This window comes from Podarcis muralis, chromosome 14, assembly GCF_964188315.1.
Source record: "Podarcis muralis chromosome 14, rPodMur119.hap1.1, whole genome shotgun sequence".
NCBI lineage: Eukaryota > Metazoa > Chordata > Lepidosauria > Squamata > Lacertidae > Podarcis > Podarcis muralis.
The window spans coordinates 50,224,220-50,249,967 of NC_135668.1; the positions used below are offsets into that span (position 1 = coordinate 50,224,220).

Sequence of the window (25,748 nt, forward strand, 5' to 3'; positions counted from 1 at the left end):
GGTTTTCCCAGTAGTGATGTATGGAAGTGAGAGCTGGACCATCAAGAAGGCTGATCGCCGAAGAATTGATGCTTTTGAATTATGGTGCTGGAGGAGACTCTTGAGAGTCCCATGGACTGCAAGAAGATCAAACCTATCCATTCTTCAGGAAATCAGCCCTGAGTGCTCACTGGAAGGACAGATCCTGAAGCTGAGACTCCAATACTTTGGCCACCTCATGAGAAGAGAAGACTCCCTGGAAAAGACCCTGATGTTGGGAAAGATTGAGGGCACAAGGAGAAGGGCACGACAGAGGACGAGATGGTTGGACTGTGTTCTCGAAGCTACAAACATGAGCCTGACCAAACTGCGGGAGGCAGTGGAAGACAGGAGTGCCTGGCATGCTCTGGTCCATTGGGTCACGAAGAGTTGGACACGACTAAACAACAACAACAATATATGAGAGAGACTCATGACATACAAAGTGAGAAATGTCAAGCCTTTATTTGTTATAATTGTGATGATCATGGTGTACAGCTGATGAAAACCCTAAATTAACAATCTCAGAAAATTAGAAAATTGTGAAAAGGTGCAGTAGCTATTCAATCCATAACACCTGCAATGGGTTCCTGAGCCTTTAAATTGTCTCTCAGTCTGGTTCAGTAGGAAGCACAATCATGGGGAAGGCTGCTGACCTGACAGTTGTGCAGAAAGCCATCATTGAGACCCTCCATAAGGACTTCAAAAGGTAATTGCAGAAGAAGTTGGATGTTCCCAAAGTGCTGTATCGAAGCACATTAATGGAAAGTTATGTGGAAGGGGAAAGTGTGGAAAGAAAAGGTGCACAAGCAGCAGGGATGACCACAGCCTGGAAAGGATTGTCAGGAAAAGACCATTCAAACATGTTGGGGACTTTCACAAGGAGCGGACTGAGGCTGGAGTTAGTGCATCAAGCCATCACACAAAGATGGATCCTGGAGATGGGCTTCAAATGTTGTATTCCTCTTGTCAAGCCACTCCTGAACAAGAAACAACATCAGAAGCGTCCCAAGTCCTCTTTTCTGAAGAGAGCAACTTTTGCATCTCATTTGGAAACCAAGGACCCAGAGTCTGGAGGAAGAACAGGGAGGCACACAATGCCAGATGCTTGAAGTCCAGTGTGAAGTTTCCACAGTCTGTGTTGATTTGGGGAGCCATGTCATCAGCTGGTGTTGGTTCACTGTGCTTCATTAAGTCCAGGGTCAACGCAACCATCTACCAGGAGATTTTGGAGCACTTCATGCTTCCACAGACGAGCTTTGTGGGGATGCTGACTTCATTTTCCAGCAGGACTTGGCACCTGCCCAAAGTACCAAAACCTGGTTCAATGCCTTTAGGATTACTGTGCTTGATTAGCCAGCAAACTCACCTGACCTGAACTCCATAGAGAATCTGTGGGGCATTGCCAAGAAAAAGATGAGAGACATGAGACCGAGCAATGCAGAAGAGCTGAAGGCTGCTATTGAAGCATCCTGGTCTTCCATAACATCTCAAAAGTGCCACAGGCTGATAGCATCCATGCCACACCACATTGAGGCAGTAATTGATGCAAAAGGGGCCCAAACCAAGTACTGAGTACATATGCACGCTTCTACTTCTCAGAGGTCCAATATTGCTCTATTTGCAATCCTTGTTTTGCTGATTTCATTTAATATTCTAATTTTCTGGGATTGTTAATTTGGGGTTTTCATCAGCTGTATGCCATAATCATCACAATTATAACAAATAAAGGCTTGACATATCTTGCTTTCAATGTCATGAGTCTCTCATATTAGTTTCACCTTTTAAGTTGAATTACTGAAATAAATGAACTTTTCCACAATATTCTAATTTTTTGAGTTTCACCTGAACATCTCCTCTTCAGGATCGGTGTGTGAAATCTCAGGAAATGGGAAAGTTAGTATGAGAGTAGATCTGACACCAACTGACCACTCTCGACAAGCAATGGCTGCTATTCCAACAGTCAAGGGTTTGCTCCTCCAACAGAAAGCTACCATGTCATATCAATTTCTAAAGTGACATGCCATGCAAATAATGGGCTAACCAATAATTCACATCTAGTGAAATGGAATACAGAAAATAAAGAGACAGCCAAAGTAACCCAGGTGCATTCTAAAATCATAATAGGATTATTCTGGCCCAAGAAATGCCTGAGTACCTTCTGAAAGAAAAGCAAAGGCAAGCTTCTTTATTACACCATGAAAAGGAATAGGGTTTTTTTTACAATTATAATTTGTTTGGTGGCATGAAGAGAAGGGGGAGAATGAAAGCAAAATCAGTGTGACTAATTTTAGGGCTGCGGATTTAGAAGTATGTTTCTGTGATAAATGAACAAGCAGGCATTATTAACAGAGAGAACAAATAATACTAATGGCATTATCTGTGAGAGATAATGGGGTCACAGCAAAGGCAATTTTTAATATCGAAAAACTGCTGCCTTACTGTGACTTATTGTAGCTTATTGTAACTGTTCTGGTAGGTTTCCTAGGAATTTATCTCCTACTTGTGGCTATGAAACATTGCTGTAGACAATAGTTCTTGCAGTCTGTATTCTTGTCTTCCCATGAGGTTTAATTTTTCTATCAAAGATTTACAGAGAACTAAGTACAGTAAGCAGTAATGAGGTCACATCTTGATATAGAAAACCTCTTAGATGAATTTAATTTGAAAAGGCATACTGTATTAGGGAAGACCAGCAAGTTATAGTATGAATCAAACTGTCCTCTTAGAAACCCTGGCATTTCATGGAGAAGTTCCTTGCTGAGAAGATCAGTCATTTTGGAGAAGTTTCTTGAAATACAACTTGTCCATGATTACTGATCTACCCCTGCAGAGCAGAGCCACAGCAAAAGTGCTGGACACATCTTAAGAGTCCACTCAATCACTCAGTACAAGAGGCCAGTCTGGGCAGCACCTTATTAACTAATTAACAAATAGAAGGACTGCTCTGGTCTATGGGTATTTGCCAAAACAATTTGTTTCCTTTAATAATACCTGGAGACCTCTGTAATACACAAGTTTCCTGTTTAAAAAAGCGAGGAGTCCCTCGGCAGGCAAATCAATATGGAAAGAGTTCCCTGAGGATAGGAAAGTTGAAAACTTCTGTTTTTACTAATGTAAAAATAAGCTGTCTTTAATTCAGTTTCAGAGATAAACTATCAAGTGATTTGGAGTCAAGGTATTTGAGGTCAAACCCTACAAGCTAGGTATTTTGTATACTATCAAAGATCCTAAAAGGAAAATGTGGCAGTTGCTATTTCTAGGCCCAAGCAATAACCTGAATCAGAAGGCAAAGTTCAAGAGCACAGTAAAGCACTTGTGCATTAACAGAAGGACTGCTCTGGACTGTGGGTATCTGCCAAAACCATTTCCTTCCTTTAAAATTAAAATTCTGATCAGCCTTCGTGTCATTGGCAAAAATGTATGACTTCAACTACATCCTGAATGCACCTTTTCTTTGGTCCGACAAATGGAATACGAGACACTGTTTGCTGGTATACTGTAAAATATTTCAGACAGAAGTAAATGCTCTATTCATACAAGCAGAAACTACTTGTAAATATATAGATTTTAACAATCCTTAAACAGAATTTAAACAGTCATAATTGTTTTGGTTTTTTTTTAAACTTTAATGAACAAACTGTTTTAAGGGGTGGTGTAAAGATAATGTTGGCTCTCTCTTCACTGTGATTAAGAGATCAGAACCAAGATGGAGGATTATATGCTCTCTGCCAACAGACCCTCCCACCGCAAACACAATTTTGTCACTCTCACCTTAACTGGGGGAAATGCTGTAACTCCATGGTAGAGCATCTGCCTTGCATGGAGAACGTCCTAGGTTCCAGCCCGAAACCCTCAAGAGCTGCTGCCAGTCAGGGTAGACAATACTGAGCATCTGTATCTGAAGAAGTGTGCATGCACGAGAAAGCTCATACCAATAACTAACTTAGTTGGTCTCTAAGGTGCTACTGGAATGATTTTTTGTTTTGTTTTGTTTCGACTACGGCAGACCAACACAGACTATGCAACACAACTGTGAATAGCCACTGGTTGCAGCAATTCCTTTTATAAGCAGGATACCATGGGGATTAAGCGTACTACTCAGGCAACGGTCCTGGGAATCGCTTCCTCTTCTTTCCTTCCCTTGCCATACTTTGCAAGGGTTAAATAAGTAGTGGCTGGTGGGGCAACACAACACAGATAGGCAGCAGTGCTTACCTGGGTTCCCAATGCCAACCACTAGTTACCGGAGGGGGAGGCAGCAGGGAGCTAGGTGCAATACAAGCATGGCAGCACTGCCAATCCATCTCTCCCCACTGCCTCAACCCACTTGGTAACCAAGTGTGGAATTGGAAAGCCAGGTGAGCAACACAGCCCTCCCAGTGCTGCTCTGCTACTGGTTAAATGTGCTGTTCAAACAACTGCCATTCCTGGTCTCCACTTAGCACCTTCCACTGAACTGCCACTTGGTAAAGGTAAAGGTAAAGGGACCCCTGACCATTAGGTCCAGTCGAGGCCGACTCTGGGGTTGCGGCGCTCATCTCGCTTTACTGGCTGAGGGAGCCGGCGTACAGCTTCCGGGTCATGTAGCCAGCATGACTAAGCAGCTTCTGGCAAACCAGAGCAGTGCACGGAAACGCCGTTTACCTTCTTGCCGGAGCGGTACCTATTTATCTACTTGCACTTTGAGGTGCTTTCGAACTGCTAGGTTGGCAGGAGCAGGGACCGAGCAATGGGAGCTCACCCTGTTGCGGGGATTCGAACCACCAACCTTCTGATTGGCAAGTCCTAGGCTCTGTGGTTTAACCCACAGCACCACCCGTGTCTCCACTTAGCACCTTCCACTGAACTGCCACTTGGTAGCAAGGGTTAAATATGCAGCTTCTCTAACTCTGAAAGAGGTAAGAACTCTCTCTGATAAGAGCCAGTCTTAAGCACAGCAAACAAAACAAAAGCTTCTCCCATCAGAGGACATCAGGAGACAGCAAAGTTTTTCAAAGCTGCTCTGCCAAAACTGAACTTATTCCCCTTAAAAAGATTCCACCAAAGTTTTCCTTAAAGTGAAGGATCCCACTACTGCCTCCCCCCAAAAGTGAACCACTGGACTAGCCTATCTGGCGACCATGATTAAAAATACAGAACATGCTGTGTTTTAACAGAACAGTTACTTTCTCTTTTTTTTTTGCAAGTAAATTTTTATTCAAAATTTGTAGAGAAAAAAAAAAGAAAAAAGTACAAACACATACAAAAATAAACATTTTAACATAACTTATTCATCCTATTTTCATGCTATAGAACAGTTACTTTCTCAGCAGCTGCACAGATATGAGACATTAGGTAAACTGCAGAAACTGGCATGTAAACTGTGTTTTGGTGTATGCTCATTTATGTTTTGAAAAGATAACCGAAGAGTTGTTTTGATAAATTTTATCATGTGGAATGTTGTTTTAAAAATGTTAGCGCCTCCTTTTTATTATTGCTACTTCAGCTTAGTTTTACCTAGTAGAGGAAAAAAATGTAGAAAACAACTAAGCATGAGGGGTCTTGCAAAATACTGATAAGTTGATACAGTGTTTCTTGTGTTCAAAGTGCTTCACAGATTTCTTTTCCTCAGAAATCCTTACAAACACCCTATAAAACAGGTCAGTATTAATATACTGACGCGGGTGGCGCTGTGGGTAAAAGCCTCAGCGCCTAGGGCTTGCCGATCGAAAGGTCGGCGGTTCGAATCCCCGCGGCGGGGTGCGCTCCCGTTGCTCGGTCCCAGCGCCTGCCAACCTAGCAGTTCGAAAGCACCCCCGGGTGCAAGTAGATAAATAGGGACCGCTTACTAGCGGGAAGGTAAACGGCGTTCCGTGTGCGGCTCTGGCTCGCCAGAGCAGCGATGTCACGCTGGCCACGTGACCCGGAAGTGTCTCCGGACAGCGCTGGCCCCCGGCCTCTTGAGTGAGATGGGCGCACAACCCTAGAGTCTGTCAAGACTGGCCCGTACGGGCAGGGGTACCTTTACCTTTTTATTAATATTCCAATAATGCATAAGGGCCGAGAGAGAGAGGCTGTATACACACCATACATTTAACATGCTTGAATTCCCCCAAAGAATCCTGGGAACCGCAGTTAACCCACTACAGAGCTACAATTTCCAGCACCCTTAAACTATAGCTCCAATCATTCTTTGGAGGAAGCAATGTGTTTTAAATGTATGGTGTGTATGTAGCCAGAGAGAGGGAGGGAGGGCTATTCTTGCCTAAGGGCAAATAGTGAATTGATAGCTGAGGTGAGATTTGAACCAGGATTTCTGGATTCATAGCTCAATACCACATGACGTTAGCTCTTGAAGGTATAAAATAAAAGTGCACAATGACTTTCTGTATCTGCTGTTCTCTTGAAATAACTTTCCTAAAGTGACAGTCCAGAGTGTTTAAATTCACACAGGGTGCAAATTATCTTTGTCTTTGCCTTTGTCTAGTCCTTTTCTCTTTGGAGAATTTACCAAGTACAGTATAACATATTTTAACTGGTTGCCAAGAAGAACTGAAGAAAATAACTTATTCTCCTTTGGTAGCAAACAATTTATAAGAAGCTGATTACAAGGGGGGGGGGGAGGAAACACCAAGATTGAGTGAAACTGTGTATGGTGCAATCAAAATGAACTTCATTTGCAGTTTCTTAAATCCAAGACAGGTTTCCTCTCTGTCTGCTTCAAGGGATTGCAACAGTAAAACAGATTAGAAGGTTAAGAAATTTTCTGCCTATTACTATGCTGGGCGTGTCCTCTCCCTTAGATTTTCTGCTTTGGGTTTTATATATATTTCACCTTGACAAGTAAACTACGTATTAGGACAGGTTTGCGTATAGCATTGCCTAGAGAGGAAAAGACAGTAGATCTGCTTGAACTCTGCACACTTCTGGTTCTAGGATCACTACACTCACAGCCTAGTGAACCACCAAATCCAGAGCTTTCCAAACTGTCTGTCGCGACACGTTAGTGTGTCGGCTGCAGTGTCTAGGTCTATCACGTGCATGCTCCCCCCACACCTCCTCTAAAAACAGTGTGACACCACCAAGAAAAGTTTTGAAAGCTCTGACCTAATCCAAGCTTCACGTCCAAGCTTTATGGCCAGCTTGTTCTCCGCATACAAAACGTTGGAAGCCTTCCACTGCCCCTGTACCAGAGTTCCCACTTACTTTTCAAGGTTTCCGCATTGCGCACATGTGTCTTGCAAGACAAAATAATTTTGCAGAGGACATCATCCAAACACAGTTCTGTTGCCTGAAACTCCTCTTATCTCCTTCCCACAACCCATGTTCTGGAAGATGAAACCACTTTCTCTAAATTGGCTCTACTTAAACCTTGACATTCAATGAGAAAGATTGCCACAGCAACTACATATTCATATTCATTCTCATTCGTCTCTCTCTCTCTCTCTCAAATTTAAAGGGCTACCATCCCCTTTTAAAGACAGAAGGAAGAGAGAAAGAGCAGGTGGGAGTCATTCTGAGAGCACGCTCTCTGTTTCTCTTAATAAAAAGACTGGCAAGAGTGGCATCATCTACAAAGGTGAAAGAGAGAACTGACAGCAGTTCAAGGCCCACAATAACCAACCAATAGCAATAAAATATCAAGAGGCAAAAGAATGTACAAAAACCACTTACTAGGGCATTAAAAAGCAGTCAAAACAGAACAGATCCCACCTACTACTCTTATCTCAGACTCCAAGGTGTCTACAAACAAAAGACCATGCACTTGCCCATTTTTTAAACAAAAGGTTGATGGGTAACCACAGCAATAGACTTATTTCAGACAACTTTGCCCAAGCCTTGAGACTACCAGAAAAGCCCTTTACTTTCCAGCACTGGTGTTACCCTCTCCCAAAGACTGTATCTGGAGCAGAGCTCTTACTGATGACACATAGGGGAAGAGAAAGTAGATGTGTTTCTGAGATATGCAAGGCAGCCCAGCCCCTGAGATACATGGGTTCCAAGCTATTAAAGGCTTTAAAGGTCATAAAATATCACTTTGGCTTAAGTCTGGAAATTCACTGGCCCAGTCTGCACATTATGGCAAACCACAGTCAACTGTTTACCTTGGAATGGGGAGATTGATCCTCCTTGTACTAAGTGAAAAACAAAGTGGAATAAATCAGTTGTGATTCCTGGGTTAGCTTATGTCTGAACTATCATGGTTTGTTCTGCTGAAACCATGGCTGGTAAGCCAAAAACAAACTTTGCTTGGCTTTATATTGTGTTTTGCATGGAGCAAAGCAAACCATCACCCCTGGTTCTGACAGAATGCTGAGTCAGGGGTTGTGGTTTGCTGCTCCCACCCACACTGGGGAGGAGTAAAAAGGGAGCTAACTCTATTCACCATGGCTTACCATGGCAGGCAAACAGGGATGGGTGAATCTTTCAATTTTGGTTTCACAGTTTCTAGTATTTCCAATCTTCAGTTCTCCATATGCTTGTGTCGTTGTTTTTTTAAAAGTTATCATGAAAATTCATTGGCACTGTAGTGCAAATTCTCCTAATATGTACTTTTTTAATGCAATTTCGACTAATATACAAAATTCTGCAAAGCAAATTTCAGTAATATAATGCAATTTTTCTATGTTACTTTCACCAACATATGCATTTTTATGCACAGTTTACCTTAGTGTGTGCATTTTTTTTACTTATCTGTGTGGAGAACTGTACTGCAAAATTCAGAGAAGTGTGACTTTCAAAGGATTGTTGTGTTTTGGTTTGCATAGCATTTTAGAAAGTGTGAATTACCCATATTCTCCTTTAAATGTGAACTGAAGTGAATTCCTCTCTCATCCATAAATGCAAATGCTGTCACTGGGCAGGAAGCTATGGCATCACGCAACAGCTGTTGTTTCCAGACTGCTTTTAAGGGCAGCCCCATATAAAAGTGCATTGTAGTAGCAAGAGATAAAGGTGCAGCTAGGCAAGTGACCCTCAATATAAAGCAGCACAGAATTGCACAAGGAATGCAGAAATGCAGCTGCACACTGAGCAGCCACCGCTGCCTCTGAACACATCTGCCATAGCACCACTGACCTATAAGTGAACTTTCATAGGTCTGCTACTCAAGATTAGAAATGCAAATATGTCCTTAAGCACAAGAGATAGAGGCACTCAGATCTCCAACTATTTAGCACACTTCCAAGTCAATGGAATGTACCAAAAAAGATAAAAGTATCTTATCAGCCTTTACTCTAATAAAACCAGAGATTGCTTTACATTCTTAAGACTATAAAAAAGGTTAAGGAAAGGAAAATCCTATGTTTTAAGACCTGTGAAGAAACATGGCATTGCTCAGTTGCTGAGCAATACTCATATCTAAACTCCAGGCAGAATGATGTATTTTTCTTTTGATATGCACTTGCAGTCGCTACTGAAATGGACACAAATTGTGCACATGCACTCTGTTATAATACAGACCACTAATGAACTTTAAACCATTACAAGAGCCATTTATAAGATCATCCAAGCTGCTCGGATAGCTTTCAGCTCAGCTGATTTATGCTGTTGTGGTTTTGTAAAATTCTAGTGTGGAATGTATTCCTGCAGACATTTACTCAGATGTAACTGAATTTAAATCACACTTATACTATTGAATAGCATGTGTAAAAGCCACATCAACAGGAAATTTTATATATCTGGGAGCATTATCTATGCTATATCAAGGAAAATGGCAATGCTCCACTATAAAAATCAGAGAAGCAAATGCTACCACTTTTGCATGTTCTTGGCTCATAAAAAATAGCAAAGATAAGCTTTTGCAAGACCAATGCAATTTATGGTGTAGCTGAAAAGGCACAGGAGTTAAAAAAAATTGCCTTGAGCTGCATTTGAAAGCTATGTAGGTAAAGAAATGTGAGGGCTCACTTAGATAAGCACAAACAAAACAGAGTTTTATAACAGCTTAAAGACTAGTAAATACACTGGTAATTTAAAGCCTAGCAGACATACACACAGGTACAGAGGAAAGAAACTGTAACTAGTGGGGCCAAAAGACCATGAAATGGGGTAACTGTGGTTGTCCATATCAGGATGGCATCGCCTTCTGGAGCACCTAGGCAGGATCATTTCCCATTGCTCCCCTGACTTCTAATCTAGAATGGAAGAGCAAGCAACCTCTTAACCCCAAACTGGAAGGGGGGTCGCAGAATCAAAACACACGACTGGTATGTGAGTTACCTCAAAGCAAATCCCATATACAACTATTAATGATGAATATAATGTATGAAAAGAGGAGTGAGAAAGGAATTGAACCCAGAAGTCCGTAGAGGCCTCTCTCACATGTATGGCACTTGCAGAATCCATACTTTTAATTCTTAGTGGAAAGTTATATGTCGGCCCCAGAAAGAAGGGTGGGTGGAATGTCGTCTGGGAGACTCAGAGAACAGAAATTCATGGCAAAAACATTTCCATTTTCTTCAGAGGCTCCCTGAGTGCATGAATAATTCTGATTTCACAGAGCAGTAATACTCCTAGGCTTCCTGAGGACCAGTCATACTGTCCCAACAACTGCTGCAGAACTCAGTGGCCAAGTGTTCCATCTGCAGAGCAAGAAACTCTATTAGTAATGTTTAGTAAACATGTGAACAGATGCCAAAGATGCAACAATATACATATCTAAGCTGAAACCTGGTGTATTACTTAAAACTGAAGTAATCTAAAAGCTTTCTCTTAATGCACACAAGCAAAGCAGAGCAGACATTGCAGTGAGTTGGACTAGATGATCCCTACCAACTGAACAATCCTATGGTCCTGTATTTGAGAATTGTGTATAACATGCCCCTTCTCAAAGGCACCAAAGATCTCTTAGGTGGAGGCAACCCTGTTAACAGGGGCGGAAAGTTCTTGCTTTCTTATTGGTTTGTTTTTGTTCTTGCTTTTTTTATGTGTTTTGTTCTTGTATTTTTATGTTGTGAACCACAATGAGATCTATGGATGAAGGGCGATATACAAATAAAATCAATCAATCAATCTATGATTCTATACTGGGAAACAAACTCTCAATAAGGCCAAATCAATATCTAGCAAAGCTGTAGTTTTTAGATCTCCAGAACAGAGAAACCTATGAACAATGCTGTAACTGTTTCAGCTGTAATATCTTATGTAATATTTCTTATGTTAAGATTCATGATTTGATTTGATTAGATTATTAGATTTGCACAGCGGTTTGTATATGAAAATTCAAACAAACCACAAAAGGCTGCTTATCTAAGGGAATTAATTTTCGCACCCATTAGACATGTTTACTCAGCTTCATTTCAACTTATGCCCACAGAATATTGGACTGGTAAATTCTTTAATAGGCCAACCAATGACCATCTTTGTGTGTGTAAATCAGGCCAGAACAAAGACACTGCGCAGCATATCCTGTATAGCCTTTTGTATAATTCACCTAGGGATGTATTTTTCTATTCACTACAGAATTTTCTGGAAGGTTAATCAGACTATTTCAAAATTAAGATAGTTACTGCTTGATGCAGACAGGTTTGTTACCTATAAGACACCTTTATATGTGCTAGCAGCAAGAAAAATCACAGGATATGTTTTTGACCTAAAACAGTATACAGTAAGCTCCAGAGAGCCAGTGTGGTGTAGTGGTTAGAGCAGTAGACTCGTAATCTGGGGAACCGGGTTCGCATCTCCGCTCCTCCACATGCAGCTGCTGGGTGACTTTGGGCCATACACTCCTTTGAAGTCTCTCAGCCCCACTCACCTCACAGAGTGTTTGTTGTGGGGGAGGAAGGGAAAGGAGAATGTTAGCCGCTTTGAGACTCCTTCGGGTAGTGATAAAGCGGGATATCAAATCCAAACTCTTCTTCCAAAGAGGAGGTCTTTTTTCATCTAAATAATTTGAGGAACCTTGTGATTATAAGCTTTAATAATTTGCAATTCTGAAAATGTATTGTTGCATGCCACCCCAGTCTCTGAGTGGTGTGAGACTCCAGGGGTTCTAGACACATACCCAGGGTTTGTGTTTCCTTTTGGAAGAAGGCCTAGTGGAGACTGTAGTGTCTTTAGGATACAGTGGAACCTCAGTTGTTGACCTCTCTGTTGACGCATGTTTTGGCTTTCGAACGTCGAAAACCCAGAAGTACCTGCTTTGGTTTTCGAACAATTTTTGGAAGCCAAACGTGCCTCGCAGCTTCTGTTTTGAGTTTCCCTATTATATTGAGGCTTCCGCTTTCAGTTCTCGGTTTTTGAATGTTTTGGAAGTTGAACAGTCTTCCGGAACGGATTACATTCGAAAACCAAGGTTCCATTGTATATGGTCTATTTGCACACTACGCAACTTGAGCCTGTGATGGATGTGTTCACAGCAATAACACCCCCCAAAGGGTCTTGTTTATCCCACAGCCGCAGCCTTGGATTCAAACAGAAATCAAACCTTGCTTTCAAAAATTGCTCTGACTCTCTCCCCAGCTTGCTGCTTTTCCTCTGGCTCACATCACTGCCAAACTCTGTTCTCCATTCTGGCTTTTTCTGTAGGGGGAGGGCCCTCCACCAATTTGCCATCTTGCACCAAGTCCCTTAATTCCTCATTGCCTCACCAGGAAGTTACCTTGCCTATTTCAGGAATTAGAAGGCTTGATTAGCTTTTAACACTTGCTAGATCAAGGGATTAGAGGGGTCTGACACACACCCACCCCAAAAAGTCTCACAACAGTATGTTTTAACTTTCTCTTCCGATTATTTGTTTTAATGAATTATATTGTAATGGTCATTGGCTACTAAGTATAAGACACTGACTTACTGACTGAGAATAGGGATATCACCCTCAAAGGCCGCTGAAGCTGCTGCCTGCAAGAAAGAGTGGGCAGCAATAACCCCATTAGTAGGTCTTTCACTAACACTTTATAGGCTAAGAGTATGTGTTCTTTAAGCCATATGGATTTGGACATCTTACTTTTACTTTCTCTAGCCTCTGACCTTTGTACTCTTCCATGCAATCTAAATAGAAGCGCAGTGCACACCCACAACCACAGTGCACCACATACTTCTAGCTTGTGCCGGCTCTATTCCCTGGGATCACAGAATCACAGAATCCTAGAGCTGGAGGGGACCAAGGGTGATCTAGTCCAACCCCTGCAATGCAGGAATCTCAGGTAAGCATCCATGACAGATGGCCATCCAACCTCTGCTTAGAAACCCCTAAGGAAGGAGAGTTCACCTCCTCTTGTGGGAGTCTGTTCCAATGTTGAACAGGCTTGGTGCAAAAGGAGAGCAGAGAAATCTAGAATCTATGGATCAGGGGAAATATGGCTGCAGGCCTATCTCTTTCACGCTGAAGACACGTGGTTTTGGCCTCTCAGCCTCGAGTTTTTGTGGGCTGGTGTTATGGCCACTAAAAAAAACCATCTAAATGTGAGCAAAATAGGAAAAATGTGACCACTTGTTCAAAGGGCTTGGAGCTATGGAGTTTGGCTCCTAGAATCACCAATATGGTCCAACATTATGGCTAACTAGGTAGAGTCAGTTTATGAGTCAAGGTCACCCTACCCCTTGGTGAAGTAATTATGAATTGTTCTGCCTACATGCTCCAGAAGGGGGCATTCATCCTGAGGATTAGGAATGCCCTCTGTGAGCCTTTGGAGAAGATAGTATTAGCAAAGTGTTGTGAATGTGTTCTTGCATGGATCTGAGCTGTACATAAATGTTACAGACCCACCACTATCCAATACATTTCCTGGCTTTGGGGATTTATTGTTGACTTCCTGCCCCCTTTATGCACATATTTGGCTATATATTTGCCAACTGAGGATACATTTCATGCATCTCATAAAAGCTTGACACTAAATCTGCTTATCTTCTAGGTAGCCACAAGACTCTAGCTATTACTTTTTCCCCAGCGCATATGCCATCTTGGGGTTAGCACCGATCCTTATGTAGCCAAAACAGCACCACCTACTCACAAAAGAAAATTATCAGCAGGCTCAGGTGAATGCTGAGCTTTGAAGTACAAAAAAGAGAGGGAATACCACCCCACCTCCCAAATAGAGAAAACAAGAGGATGGAAAGAAGGAGTGCAAAGTCAAACAAAGCCATGACCTGAGTCTCAGCCAGAGCTCATTACATGGCCATAGACTCTACTGACAGCCAACATGACCTTGGTCTTCAAGGGTTCCTTATTTGGGACAGTTTTTCCACTCTGGACACCTTCAAGGGTCCCAGCCATCCTTCCAGTGGTGGAGAAGCCAGAAAACAGAAACACATCCTCACCACAGCAATATTTTGTTGCACAGCCTCACGTATACTTTTAGAAAGTGAGGTAACTATGGGACTATTAAAACAAATGATGGAACTATTAAAACAAAAAAAAGTCAACAAAATATCATCTAGGACAAGAGTTAGGAGAAGCAGCAGTAGTTTCAAATCCAATAGTTAAGTTGTCAAGGGAGTATGACTCCTGTTCCCAACCCTCGTTACTGTCACCTCATCTACACTGTGCAGAATCCACAAACGATGGCATCCTTCACATCAATATGCCTCTTTCAAAACATAGAGCCACAACACAGTTGGGTAATTTTTAAACCCCACCTGTAATATTGAAGTAGCTCGCTCACACACACACGCTCGCTCTCTCCATATATAAATTACTACAATTCCTAAAAGTCTATATGGTGTAATTAATGTTTGCATCAATTAAAAAACCCAGAGAATATTATATTATACAACTGATTGTTCACAAATCATTGTTAATGATACAAAATTGACACCAACACCTAAACTCTCCCAACACAAATCAAATAATGCCAAAGAACAGGAAGCCAATGTTACTACATTGACTAATGTCTATCTAGTCCAAATCCCTGCAATGCAGAAATGACAGCTAAAGAATCACAGACAGAAGGCCATCCAACTTCTGTTTAAAAACCTCAAATGAAGGAGCCTACCACCTTCCAATGTTGACAATTCCCATAGTCAGAAAATTCATTCTAATGTTTAGACAAAATCTCTCTCCCTTTTTAATTCAAATTTGAATTAATTGATTCTGGTCCTATCCACTGGAGGAGCAGAAAACAAGCTTGCTCCATCTTCCATGTGACAGCTCTTCAGATAACTGAAGACTAGTACATACCCAACTCCCTCAACCATTCCTCACAAGGCTTGATTTCCAGACCCTTTATCATCTTGGGTCTCCCTCTTCTACACACATTCCAGCTCATGTGTATGAGTGAGTAACCAATAAGATTCTGCTACTCAGCTGCTAGCAAAAACATATTTTGGTAATTTTCATATTGTGAAGACATGGCTTAAGAGTAAGTAAAACTGTCAGAATGGTAGAATAAGCTGCACACAAAAATATGTTAGAGGTTCAACTTAATTCATTTTAAACAACTGAAAAACCAACATGTGAAGAGCATATAAACCATTAGCTCATCTACTCTGTACCGTCTACTCTGACTGACAATGGCTCTCCAGGGTGTCACATAGCAGGGCCAGAAAGTCTATCTTTCAGAAATCCTTCTTCTAAAAACTGTGTATGCTGGGAATTAAAAGTGGGACCTTCTGCATGCAATGCTGCTCCATTTTAAAATCTGACTGAAAAAGCTTGAGTCTGGGAATATGGAATCCAATAAAAAAAAAGAATGAGTTTATTCTAAAGCCCTGGTTGGCAACTAATTTTTAAACTGGGACCATATTTTCAATGCAGCAAAGACTCAAGGATCAAGGACACTGGCTTTGGCCACTGACTGAACTGTGACATGGGCAAAATGTTTTTAACACACTCTTCCCAGCATGAACAACACAGCTTCTGACCATGCCCACTCCTTATACACTTCAATTTATTGTTTCCCTATTTGAGCCAAGATGCAGGCAAAAGGGAGCCAGTCTTCTGCTGGTGTTCAGGCAGGATAAAAGGCAGTAAAAGAGCCTGTGCATCAGAGCTTTTGAGGAAGAAGCCACTGACAGGGCCTGTTGCAATGTATGTGTCTGAACCCACATGCCTGTCTCCAGACAGTGCCAAGGGTTGGTATTTTCTAAGACCTGCCAAATGCCAACCATTGCAACAGCACAGTCATTTTCATTTTGCATGGAGCACCTGAGGTCAGAGGGGAAATTCTGTTTCCACTCGTCATATACAATACATAAAGTGGATCTACTGAGGATGCTTTGTCCAACATTCAAGGTATGGCAATGGCAAGTGATGTGCACAGTGCTATTTTTCTAGAAAAGGAGGTGCCAGAACTCAACATGAACACCTCCCTCATACTCTTTCATGGCAATGGCACCGACCTGAGAGATGCCGGAACCGAGTTCCAGTGAGTTCTGGCGGTGGGGGGAACCCTGAAGGTGCATAAGAAGAGGCAGCATATTTCTGACAGCAGTGGCTGTTATTGAGGGCCAAACAAGAAACCTCCAGAGGCTTAACTGAGCCTCTAGGCAGCATACAGTAAAATTAAAACCCACAAAAAGGCAATTTTAATAAACAGAAATAATATACAGTAGTATAGTTTTGGTTTAAATAATCCTGCTGTTGTACTGCATTGTACTTTGAAATCCTCGTTCCACTGTAAAATTGTAAGTTCCTTTTTAGAATACTGTTCTTCCTAAGGCTATGTTTCTATTAATAAGGTAATGCTGCTATGTTTGACTTAAAAAAAAAAAAGAACCTTCCTGGAATAATCTGCAAAGGAAATGTACATGCCTCAATATTCCTATTTTTTAACAAGACTACTCAGTTAAGACAGCTTCAATGCTTATTCCCTATTGTGGTCCCATGGCCTGTGTGCACTTGATAATGGTTTTATTATGAAACTGTCTTAGAGGTTTAACAGTTCTCTAACTAGAAAAATGCCTTTTAAATGTGATGCCTTTTTAAAAAATACAGAGCGTGTTCAGGACTCTCTCTACACTGCTGCAGAGGCAAATCAGCCTCAGGGCAGTAATCAGACCTCATGATTAATGCCCCTTCACCCTCCTGACTTAATCACTTAGAGATATCACTGTGGAGGGCTTGATTTTGTAACAGACCTCTCTGCCAATCGGAGAGTACAGCTGAAGCTTAAAGGATTATGCTGTGTGTGTATGTGTTGGGGGAGGTCACGTGAATACATGGAGTTCAGTGCCACTAACAACAGTGATGTGGTGGAGTCAGCGTTCTTCTCCTAAGCTCAGCTATTGTTTACCCTTTACAGAAATGAGACACTGGAGCTTTTGCTGAACTTACTCTGAGAAAGTTCCAATTTGAGGAGCAAAATGTTTCTGCCTGCTGTCAAGAAGCCTACATACTTCACTCTGAGGCAAGGTAGTGCATACCAGGTGAGTGTTCAGCTACGTTGCTTTGTAGCTTGCTTTTTAAAACAAAGGGAATTAAAGGGTGTTGTTTTTGCTATAATACAGGCAAACGGTTAATGAGCAAAAGCATAGTACTTCTGCATCAGAAGGCAGTAAGCACCTGTGAGATGATTCATAATTTTTTTAAAAAGGTAATCTGTTAGGAAATTGTGTATGTAGATATATTTGTTTCAATACTATGGATCTTATATCTAATTAAACTTCATCTAACCTTAGATCAACTTTCTTTACTGCAATTTTTCTAGAAATATGTATTATATACATTAAAATGGATCAGTAACTTTAATACCTTCTATTTTGTCATTCATAAAATACAAGGTTATACCAACAGATTTAAGGAAGAAATATAATGGTACACAAAATATTACAAAGCTGTGATTTTACATTTTATGTTGCAATAAGTTAGAGTCAGCAATCCAGCTGCATTTTTATTAAGTCATTAAAAGAGATGGTTAGCAAAAGATGAAACTTCATTAGATTGTAACAGACTTGCCTTGGTATTTTAATGCTAACATAGATTCAAAAGAACTTTTAATCCTGTTTCGCAATATATATGAACGATAGACACAGATATGAAGTATTCATTTAAGTCTGGTATCTGCATGTCTACTGTAGTATTAAGCAAGACTCAAAAGACGTATTGGCTGAAACAGCTAAATCTTGTAGCACCTTAAAGATTAATTTTTAAGTCAACTAATAAATTAATCCTGCATGGCAGGGGGCTGGACTAGATGACCCTCATCTAGTCCAACTCTACAGTTCTATGATTCTATGACTCTAGTCCACAAAACGTTGTGCCATAATCAATTTTTGTTATTTTTGGTACAGCAGACTCCCCCCAGAAGTGGTCTGAGCTAAGCAATTAATAACAGAACCTTAGATCCTCTATATAAATCCTAAAAAAAGCTAAAGAGACAAAATTACAAAAATGTTCTGAATACCTGCTCCTTAGTTTACAATTGAAATATACAGAAATATTATCTAACTGACTTCAGGAGTCAAAGATGAATGGAAATATTTGTGTACAGTATGTTTAAATGCAGGTAAGAATAGTCTTACTGGTAAACATTATATGATTGTTGGTTCAAATAACGATCGGTAGCAGAAAATCAATTGTGTCTGAAACAAACAGCTATTTTCTAAAAGAAAAATGTGCCTGACAGGAACCATGCACTCCTGCAGAACTAGTTTACAAATGAAGCCCTTTTGTAAAGGAAAAATTGGAACTTAGCAACTACTGCAGACCAACAATACCATACCTCTTTAGCAGGTAAAATTCCACATACCTCTCAATGGAGAAATATAGGTTTGTGTAAGTCTGACAGCTTAAGCATCGATATCAATCTGATTTATATATCTATCATAGTATACATCCTAATTACACCACAACCATCCTGTGAGGACCAACAGTTATAACAAATTTATTTATTATATTAATTCAAAGCTTGAAAGCGACTGGATTTTGGGAGTTAACCCACTGAGTACTATTTAATCTCAGGTGAATAGAAAGCAATACTTAAATATCTACCGTAAGTTTCTGCACACTGCCCAGAAGCCGCATAGATATTCCCCCCATTATGTAAAAATTATATATAAAAATACTAAGCTTATGCTTTAATGAAAAGATATTCCCATCAGGGAAATATTCCACATCAGGGGAAAAGGTGGGGTATAATAATAATGATAATGATAATAGTGCTCATGGACAAAGAACATTTATGCAACTAGTGAAATAACATGTGGGCATAAATTACAAAGGACTTCAGTTAACCCGACAGTAGAAAAGAAGATGCACAAGAAATTTCAAGTAATAATAATAAATACATGAATAACATTAACAAGAGTCTTGTTGAAAAATAAAATGGTTAATATTGGATGATTAACTTCACCAGCTGTCCCTGCTTCAAGGATCTAACATTTAGAAACATTTCATCTAACATTTAGAAACATTTCAATCAGCTTCCCGGCAAGGTTGCAACCCATGCCTAGAAAAATGTGGTTTGTCCTTTTTCTGGACAATCAAACGGGACCCCTTTTTCATGTATTCCAGCTCATCCTCCTCCTCATCCTCAAAGCTGCTTGGGCAGAGGGTGGGTCCAGTGAGAGTGAGAGCCTGAGCAAGAGTTTGTGCGGGCAGAGGAGGGGTCCAGGAGGAGGAGAGCCAAGAGTGAGAGTGAGAGCTGTCGCAGGACACGGGCAGAGGGTGGGGCCAGGAGGAGGCATTTGAGTTTTTGCGTGGGTAGAGATGGGTCACGGATCATGAGAGATGGGGTTTGCTGTGCACAGGCCTGCTATGGTGGAGTCTCAGGTTTTGTGTAGATGGGTTGCAGGGCCCTGGTCCAGTGTGGGAGAGAAAGTTTTTGCGTGGACAGAGGGGATGGGATGGGTCAGACTCAGAGAACAAGAGAGGGGTTTGCACGGTCCTGATGGAGAATGGGGGGAAAGAGTTTTTGCATGGGCAGAGGCAGGTGCATCAAAGATGGAGATTCAGAGACTCAGCGTCAGAGAGTGAAGAGGGGTTTGCATGGGCCTGGTCTGTCCATTCAGTGGAGAGCAGAGGGATTGGGTACGAGTGTTTTTGCATGGGCAGAGGTGGGTGGGATGGAGAGTGATAGGTGTGGTTTTTTTAATTGAATAAACCACTGTAACCCCTGTGTGCCATTGTAATGGATTGCTTTGAAGTCATTTCTACACCAGGTAATTTGTAACCCCCAAATTCCCTGCCCCAATACGTCCCATATTTTGCCTGACCTGTCCTTTATTTTGCCTGACCAAAGGTGACAACGTTACTTCCTAATTATGTTGCTATTGTCTGCACCATTAGAAATAATGAAGAACAAAAAATAGTTGCTAGGAAAATTGCACTCTAATTCACGGTCAAAGGTTACTAAAGGTGTAGCCTAGTAAATATAATAGGAAGAAATGTTCAGTAAAATCAATGAAACTAACTTCCATTTACACACTTTAATAAAGTAAGAACACTTAAGGCTACAAACTCTGCTAGGGATTAAGTACAGAGAGTATGGTTTGATTGGGAATTAGCACGCTTCCTAGTAATTTCAGCCACAAAGTAGCTACCCTGAACATTCAAGACCAGAAATGCAAACCAAAGCAACCATCCTTATTATGAACACCAACGAGAGAAAAATATCCTGTTTCAATGTATTTCCTGGAAGTATTTATGCATTACCAGTCCTGGCATTCTGGGGCCACAGAATATGAGCCCGTTTCTCAACAGGAAACTCCACTGCAGCCAGCATAATGCACTGCTGATAAGTCACTAGGTCGACTTTCACTTGTTTTATTGACAGGAAGTAGCACAGCATAATGGTTTCCAGGAGAAGCACCATCTGTGCCGCCTGTGAATCTTTTCCAACTGGCAAAAGAATATCTATGGAAAATGTTCCCATGATGCCAAGTTTCACGTCTTTCTCCACTCACAAAGTCTAAACTCACAAAGTTTCAACAAATGGAGTTTGGGTTAGTAAATGAACTGTTGCTTCTGCTGTGCCAAATTCATTGAGGCAGATTCAGTTCTGAAATAACAGCCAAGCTGCAATAAAATCAACAGTACCATCATTTCTCACACTGAAGCTAATGTGGCCAACAATTTGGGAGATTTGAATTGCCTCGGAACGATGATTTGTGTCAGCACACATCTCAAGTGAACCATGTCAGATCTCACCAGATTTCATGTATACATCTATTTTTAATATAGATTAATGAAACTGAAAGTTGAAAGGTGATTCGGAGAAAAGAAGAAAAATCCTACAATATACAGATTATTTGTTGCTTACAGCATCTTTCAGAGATCAATCTGGCTCGTTCTCATCCATTTGTACTTCAGGTTGCTAGGCTGCCTCAGTCACCTGCTCTTTTGCTAAAGCAGTTGTCTGTTTTGCTTCTGTGAAGTTTCTGCAATTAAGTTAAATTTATGACGGCAGAACAGTATTGTTACTAAAGTTCTGTGCCACCCCCCAATTTCTGCCAAGTAGTAGCAATATTCCAGGGGGGTCCAGGTGCTCACCTGGGGTCGTGTTTCTTTTGGGAGATCAAGGCAGTGTCTTTAAGAAATATGGTTTATTGTACACATATTTACATCTGGATCTACTTTGGAGAGAGTTCAGAGCAGTACATCTCAAGCAGGGCTTGTTCCCCACAGCCATGCAGCATTGGAGTCCAAAACATCCTGCACACCATCTCTGGGTCTCTTTCCTAGCCTGTCAATCTGGTTCTACCCCACAGGGTCTCTACCTGGAGTTTTGGCTTTGCCCTTCTTCCCAAGAACCCTTGGTCCAAGCAACTCCTCCCCATGTGTCTGCTCGCCGCCGCCCCCCCTTATCCAGACCTCTTTTTTCAAAAGGACCACATTCTTCCTGTTTGATACCACACCTCCTGTAACCTCCCCCTCCTAACTCTGGTATTTCTTCTGCTAAATAACACACAGATGGGAGGGGGACAAACAGCAGCTGCATGGTCAATGTTTCTTTACTTCACTTAGTTCTCCTTGTGTTCTTAATGGCATCGCTATCAGTGATATCCCGAACAGGAGAACTGGTTCAGCCTGTATTCTTCACTGGTCTGGCATGTTCCTTTCATTACTCCAAATCTATTTATTTATTTCTAACATTCACTAACTCTAGCAGTTATAGGTCGTTCTCCCCCCCCCAAAAAAAAACCCCTGTTACTCCAGATCTCTAACAGTATATTTTCTGAATGGTTTTCTAATCTGAAGAAAGATAAAGGCATTCTTTGCATCGATCTTCCACTACCTTTGTAATGTACATGACAGTTCATAGAATCGTAGAATTAGGCCAACCTCATTAAGGAGCAGTGGAAGATGCACAAAGAGATTAAAGAGATCAACAATCAGGGAAAGGTGATTTCAAATGTGAACAGCAAATTACAGCAAATTTACCTGCCAAGATTGGACTAGGAGATAATGAGAACTACTAAAGTGTAATCACACATTTACACAAACATGTAGCTGAGTCCAAACACAGGTTAAAAATGAAAATCTGCCTTGGGAGGGAGAACTTTAGAGCACAGATCTGGTGCTTAACTCTTCTCACTTGCCGTTACTCCAATCCACATCCCCTCTAAGTTATTTTTGTTTGTTTGTTTAAAGCATTTCTTACCCGCTCTTCACCACACAACAATTTCAGGCTGGGTTCCATTAACCTCATTAAGTTCTAAGTGTATTGGGTTCCATGCTCCTGGACGCTCCCCAAGGATGAAAAACAAACAAAATTAAAAATGGGAAGAGACACGGGTGGTGTTGTGGATTAAACCACAGAGCCTAGGGCTTACCAATCAGAAGGTCGGTGGTTCGAATCCCCACGATGGGGTGAGCTCCCATTTCTCGGTCCCTGCTCCTGCCAACCTAGCAGTTTGAAAGCACGTCAAAGGGCAAGTAGATAAATAGGTACCGCTCCGACGGAAAGGTAAATGGCGTTTCCGTGTGCTGCTCTGGTTTGCCAGAAGCGGCTTAGTCATGCTGGCCACATGACCTGGAAGCTGTATACCAGCTCCCTCGACCAGTAAAGTGAGATGAGCGCCACAGCCCCAGAGTCGTCCGCGACTGGACCTAACGGTCAGGGGTCCCTTTATCTTTAACAAAAGGAGGAGGCATAGTTTGGCAAAAATTTTTTAAAAAAAACACACCATGGAATACTACACGGGAAAATAGCTTGTTTGCTTTCACCCACACTGCACAATCTCCATTATACGATACTGATGGTTGCAACCTCCCACCAGTCAAACTGGTCACAGGCGCCACCATGCAATAATAAATGACAGGCTTGGGGAAAAGTTTTGTAGGTTATTCATGCCAACACCCTTGACCAAGCAGGATTTTCTACTGCACTTATTAAAATAAAAAAACCTCATCTATTAAATACCTGTGTTATAAGTAATTGTGACTCATCCATCTGCAAGTGAAAGATTATCCTATTGCCCAATCTGCCCTCCCTATTACATGACACAGAACATGTGCTGTACCACAGAGCCCTATAGCAAATGAAATTGATTAGGTTCTGTACAATAAATGCAGGAAAAGAAAATTCACTATTTATGTAAACAGGGTAGCCCAGTGTTTCCCAACCTTGGGCCTCCAGCTGTTTCTGAACTACAATGCCCATCATCCCTGACCACTGGTCTTGCTAGCTAGGGATGATGGGAGTTGTAGTCCAAAAACTGCTGGAGGCCCAAGGTTGGGAAACACTGGGGTAGCCAATGTGGTGCCTTCCAGATGTTGCTGGAGTATAGCTCCCATGAGCCCCAGCTAGTAAGGGCAAAGCTGGGGACAATGGGAATTGCAGTCCAACAATTGGAGGATGCCACATTGGTTGTCTGTGATGTAAAACAATGGGTACAAAGAAAGTGAACTGGAAGGAAACAAGAATACCTGACATACTTGAGCACAGCTACAAGTTTGCTATTTAATGTTTTTAATTCTCTAGTGAGTACTACATGTAAAATATATGTTTGTTAAGTGAGGGTTAAATAAAAGTCAAAAGAATCTAAAGATCATGCAGCTAAAAATCCCAAGAGTTCGCTTTTGTTAAACAATTATTCTGAAAATTATCCATGTGATGTATATTGGAGGTTGAATAGTATGTCTGCTTAGTATGCTACAGAGCACACACATACACACAAAGCAACAAGCAAATTCTCTCATAGCCTTCTGTCATTGCCTAATAAAGAGTGCAGTGTTTGTGCTTGTGTTTTAATGATTATTAGCTTCATTTTTAATGGTAAGGCTTTCAGCTGAATTTCAGTAAGTGTTTTAATTAGCCTGAACAATTATAAGGCGCTATCAGGCAACCAGTTTCTAACCTTTTTGTCATGCATGTTTCTGCCGAAAACCCTTTCATGCCATTTCTGAAACACCAGCGTATCAATGACTTTTGTGCCATTACTCTTGTCTAACCCTTGGCAAATCCTATCTTTTGCAATCTTAAGATTAGGCTGCTTTGTGGGTGACATGAAAGCAGAGCAACAGCTTTGTAGGAGCCAGGTTTAACGACATTAGCCGGACATTGGTCAGGCTACGAAGAATCATGAAACTAGTTCCATGACTTTAAACAGACTTTAGACTAGCTTTTTTCAAAGAGCAGAACGTACAACACTCAATCTGCTCAGTTTGAAAGTGTCAGTAGTTTCAGAAATGGTTTATGATGTGGCATAGTTGTCAGCTATTCAAAGCCCAAAATTCCATTTTGACTAGTGCAAGATCTAAACAAGCGGGTGTAAGTCAAGGGAGGGACTACTGTTAATTCCACTGTAGACCAAAACAGCCAGTGACGTCAGCAAGGAAAAGGGGCAACTTCACCAACTGTCCTCAAATCAGTTGTCTGTGAGAAGATCTGTGAGTCTGGAACAATCCTGACTTCCTGACCTAGACACTGTTGATGCCTCTCAACAGTGGGGCAAGGGGATAATAGCTCTTTCCACCAGGGTTTGCTCTTTGCCCCATTACCAAGGCCAAGACATCCTGAGTCTGAGTAAACATCAGGCATATGGTGAGGGAGTCTGCTTCTTTGTTCTAGGGTGGAGGATCTACATGTGGAAGCCTGCCCATGCTGAGACTGTAAACAACTTCATTGAAACATTTTTAATGCCACCTTGTACCATGTAAACCACTTCGAGAACTTTTTTAAAATAGAAAAGTGCTATATAAATATTCTAAACAAGTAAACAGAGACACTTAAGGGAGTCAGTCCAACTCTTCCATTCCTAGTAATTCTCTGTATATACACTTGCATATACAGTACTCTGGATAATATAATGAAATTACTAAAATAAGAAATTGAGATGAGCCCTTGTGGATCTGACCAATGCCATATCATATATTGCTGAGCATTTTGCTCTCACAACGGCCAACTAGTTGCTTTTGATAAGCCTATAAGCATGTTATGAACAACATATAAAAATGCATTATATTATCCTTGGAAATTGCACACAAAAGGGTTATATTAGGAGAAATGCACAGTAAAAGGCTGATGAATTTTCATAATGATTCTGCACCTTCCCCCTGTTAAACTGCAAACTGATTTTGAAATGGGGGCGGGGAGGGGGAGGGGAGAGAGACAGAGAGACAGAGAAACGGAGTAAAACCAACATAGAAAGATTTGCCCTGTTTATAATTCCCAGCACCTTGTATCCAGAGGCACCTACTGCGTCCAACAGAAGAGTTAATATAGCCATTTTGGCTAGTAGCTATTAGTTGTTGTTGTCATTGTCAACATCATTATTTATACCTCAGCCAATTTGGGCGGCTTATAGCATATCTAAAAACTTTTAGAATTGTTCATTGTCAAGATCTATATACACAATGCTAAGATATGTTTTAATTATAAAAAAAATCAGTGGAATTAAGCCCTGCTGCCCAGAATATCTTAACCTCA

The 25,748-nt window shown here is 41.2% G+C and overlaps 2 protein-coding genes across 7 annotated transcripts in view; one reads left to right on the forward strand and one right to left on the reverse strand.

Moving 5' to 3' along the window:
- The window catches only part of CHLSN (cholesin), a 146,837-nt gene that overhangs the window by 62,767 nt on the left and 58,322 nt on the right, over positions 1 to 25,748 (reverse strand). The gene's annotated exons all lie outside the window — the stretch shown is intronic.
- GPR146 (G protein-coupled receptor 146) overlaps positions 1 to 25,748 on the forward strand; it is a 57,558-nt gene that overhangs the window by 20,916 nt on the left and 10,894 nt on the right. For both annotated transcript variants that reach the window (XM_028707151.2, XM_028707152.2), the window contains one exon: positions 17,181 to 17,304. The gene's annotated coding sequence lies outside the window, so the exon portion shown is untranslated. The remainder of the gene's footprint in view (positions 1 to 17,180; positions 17,305 to 25,748) is intronic.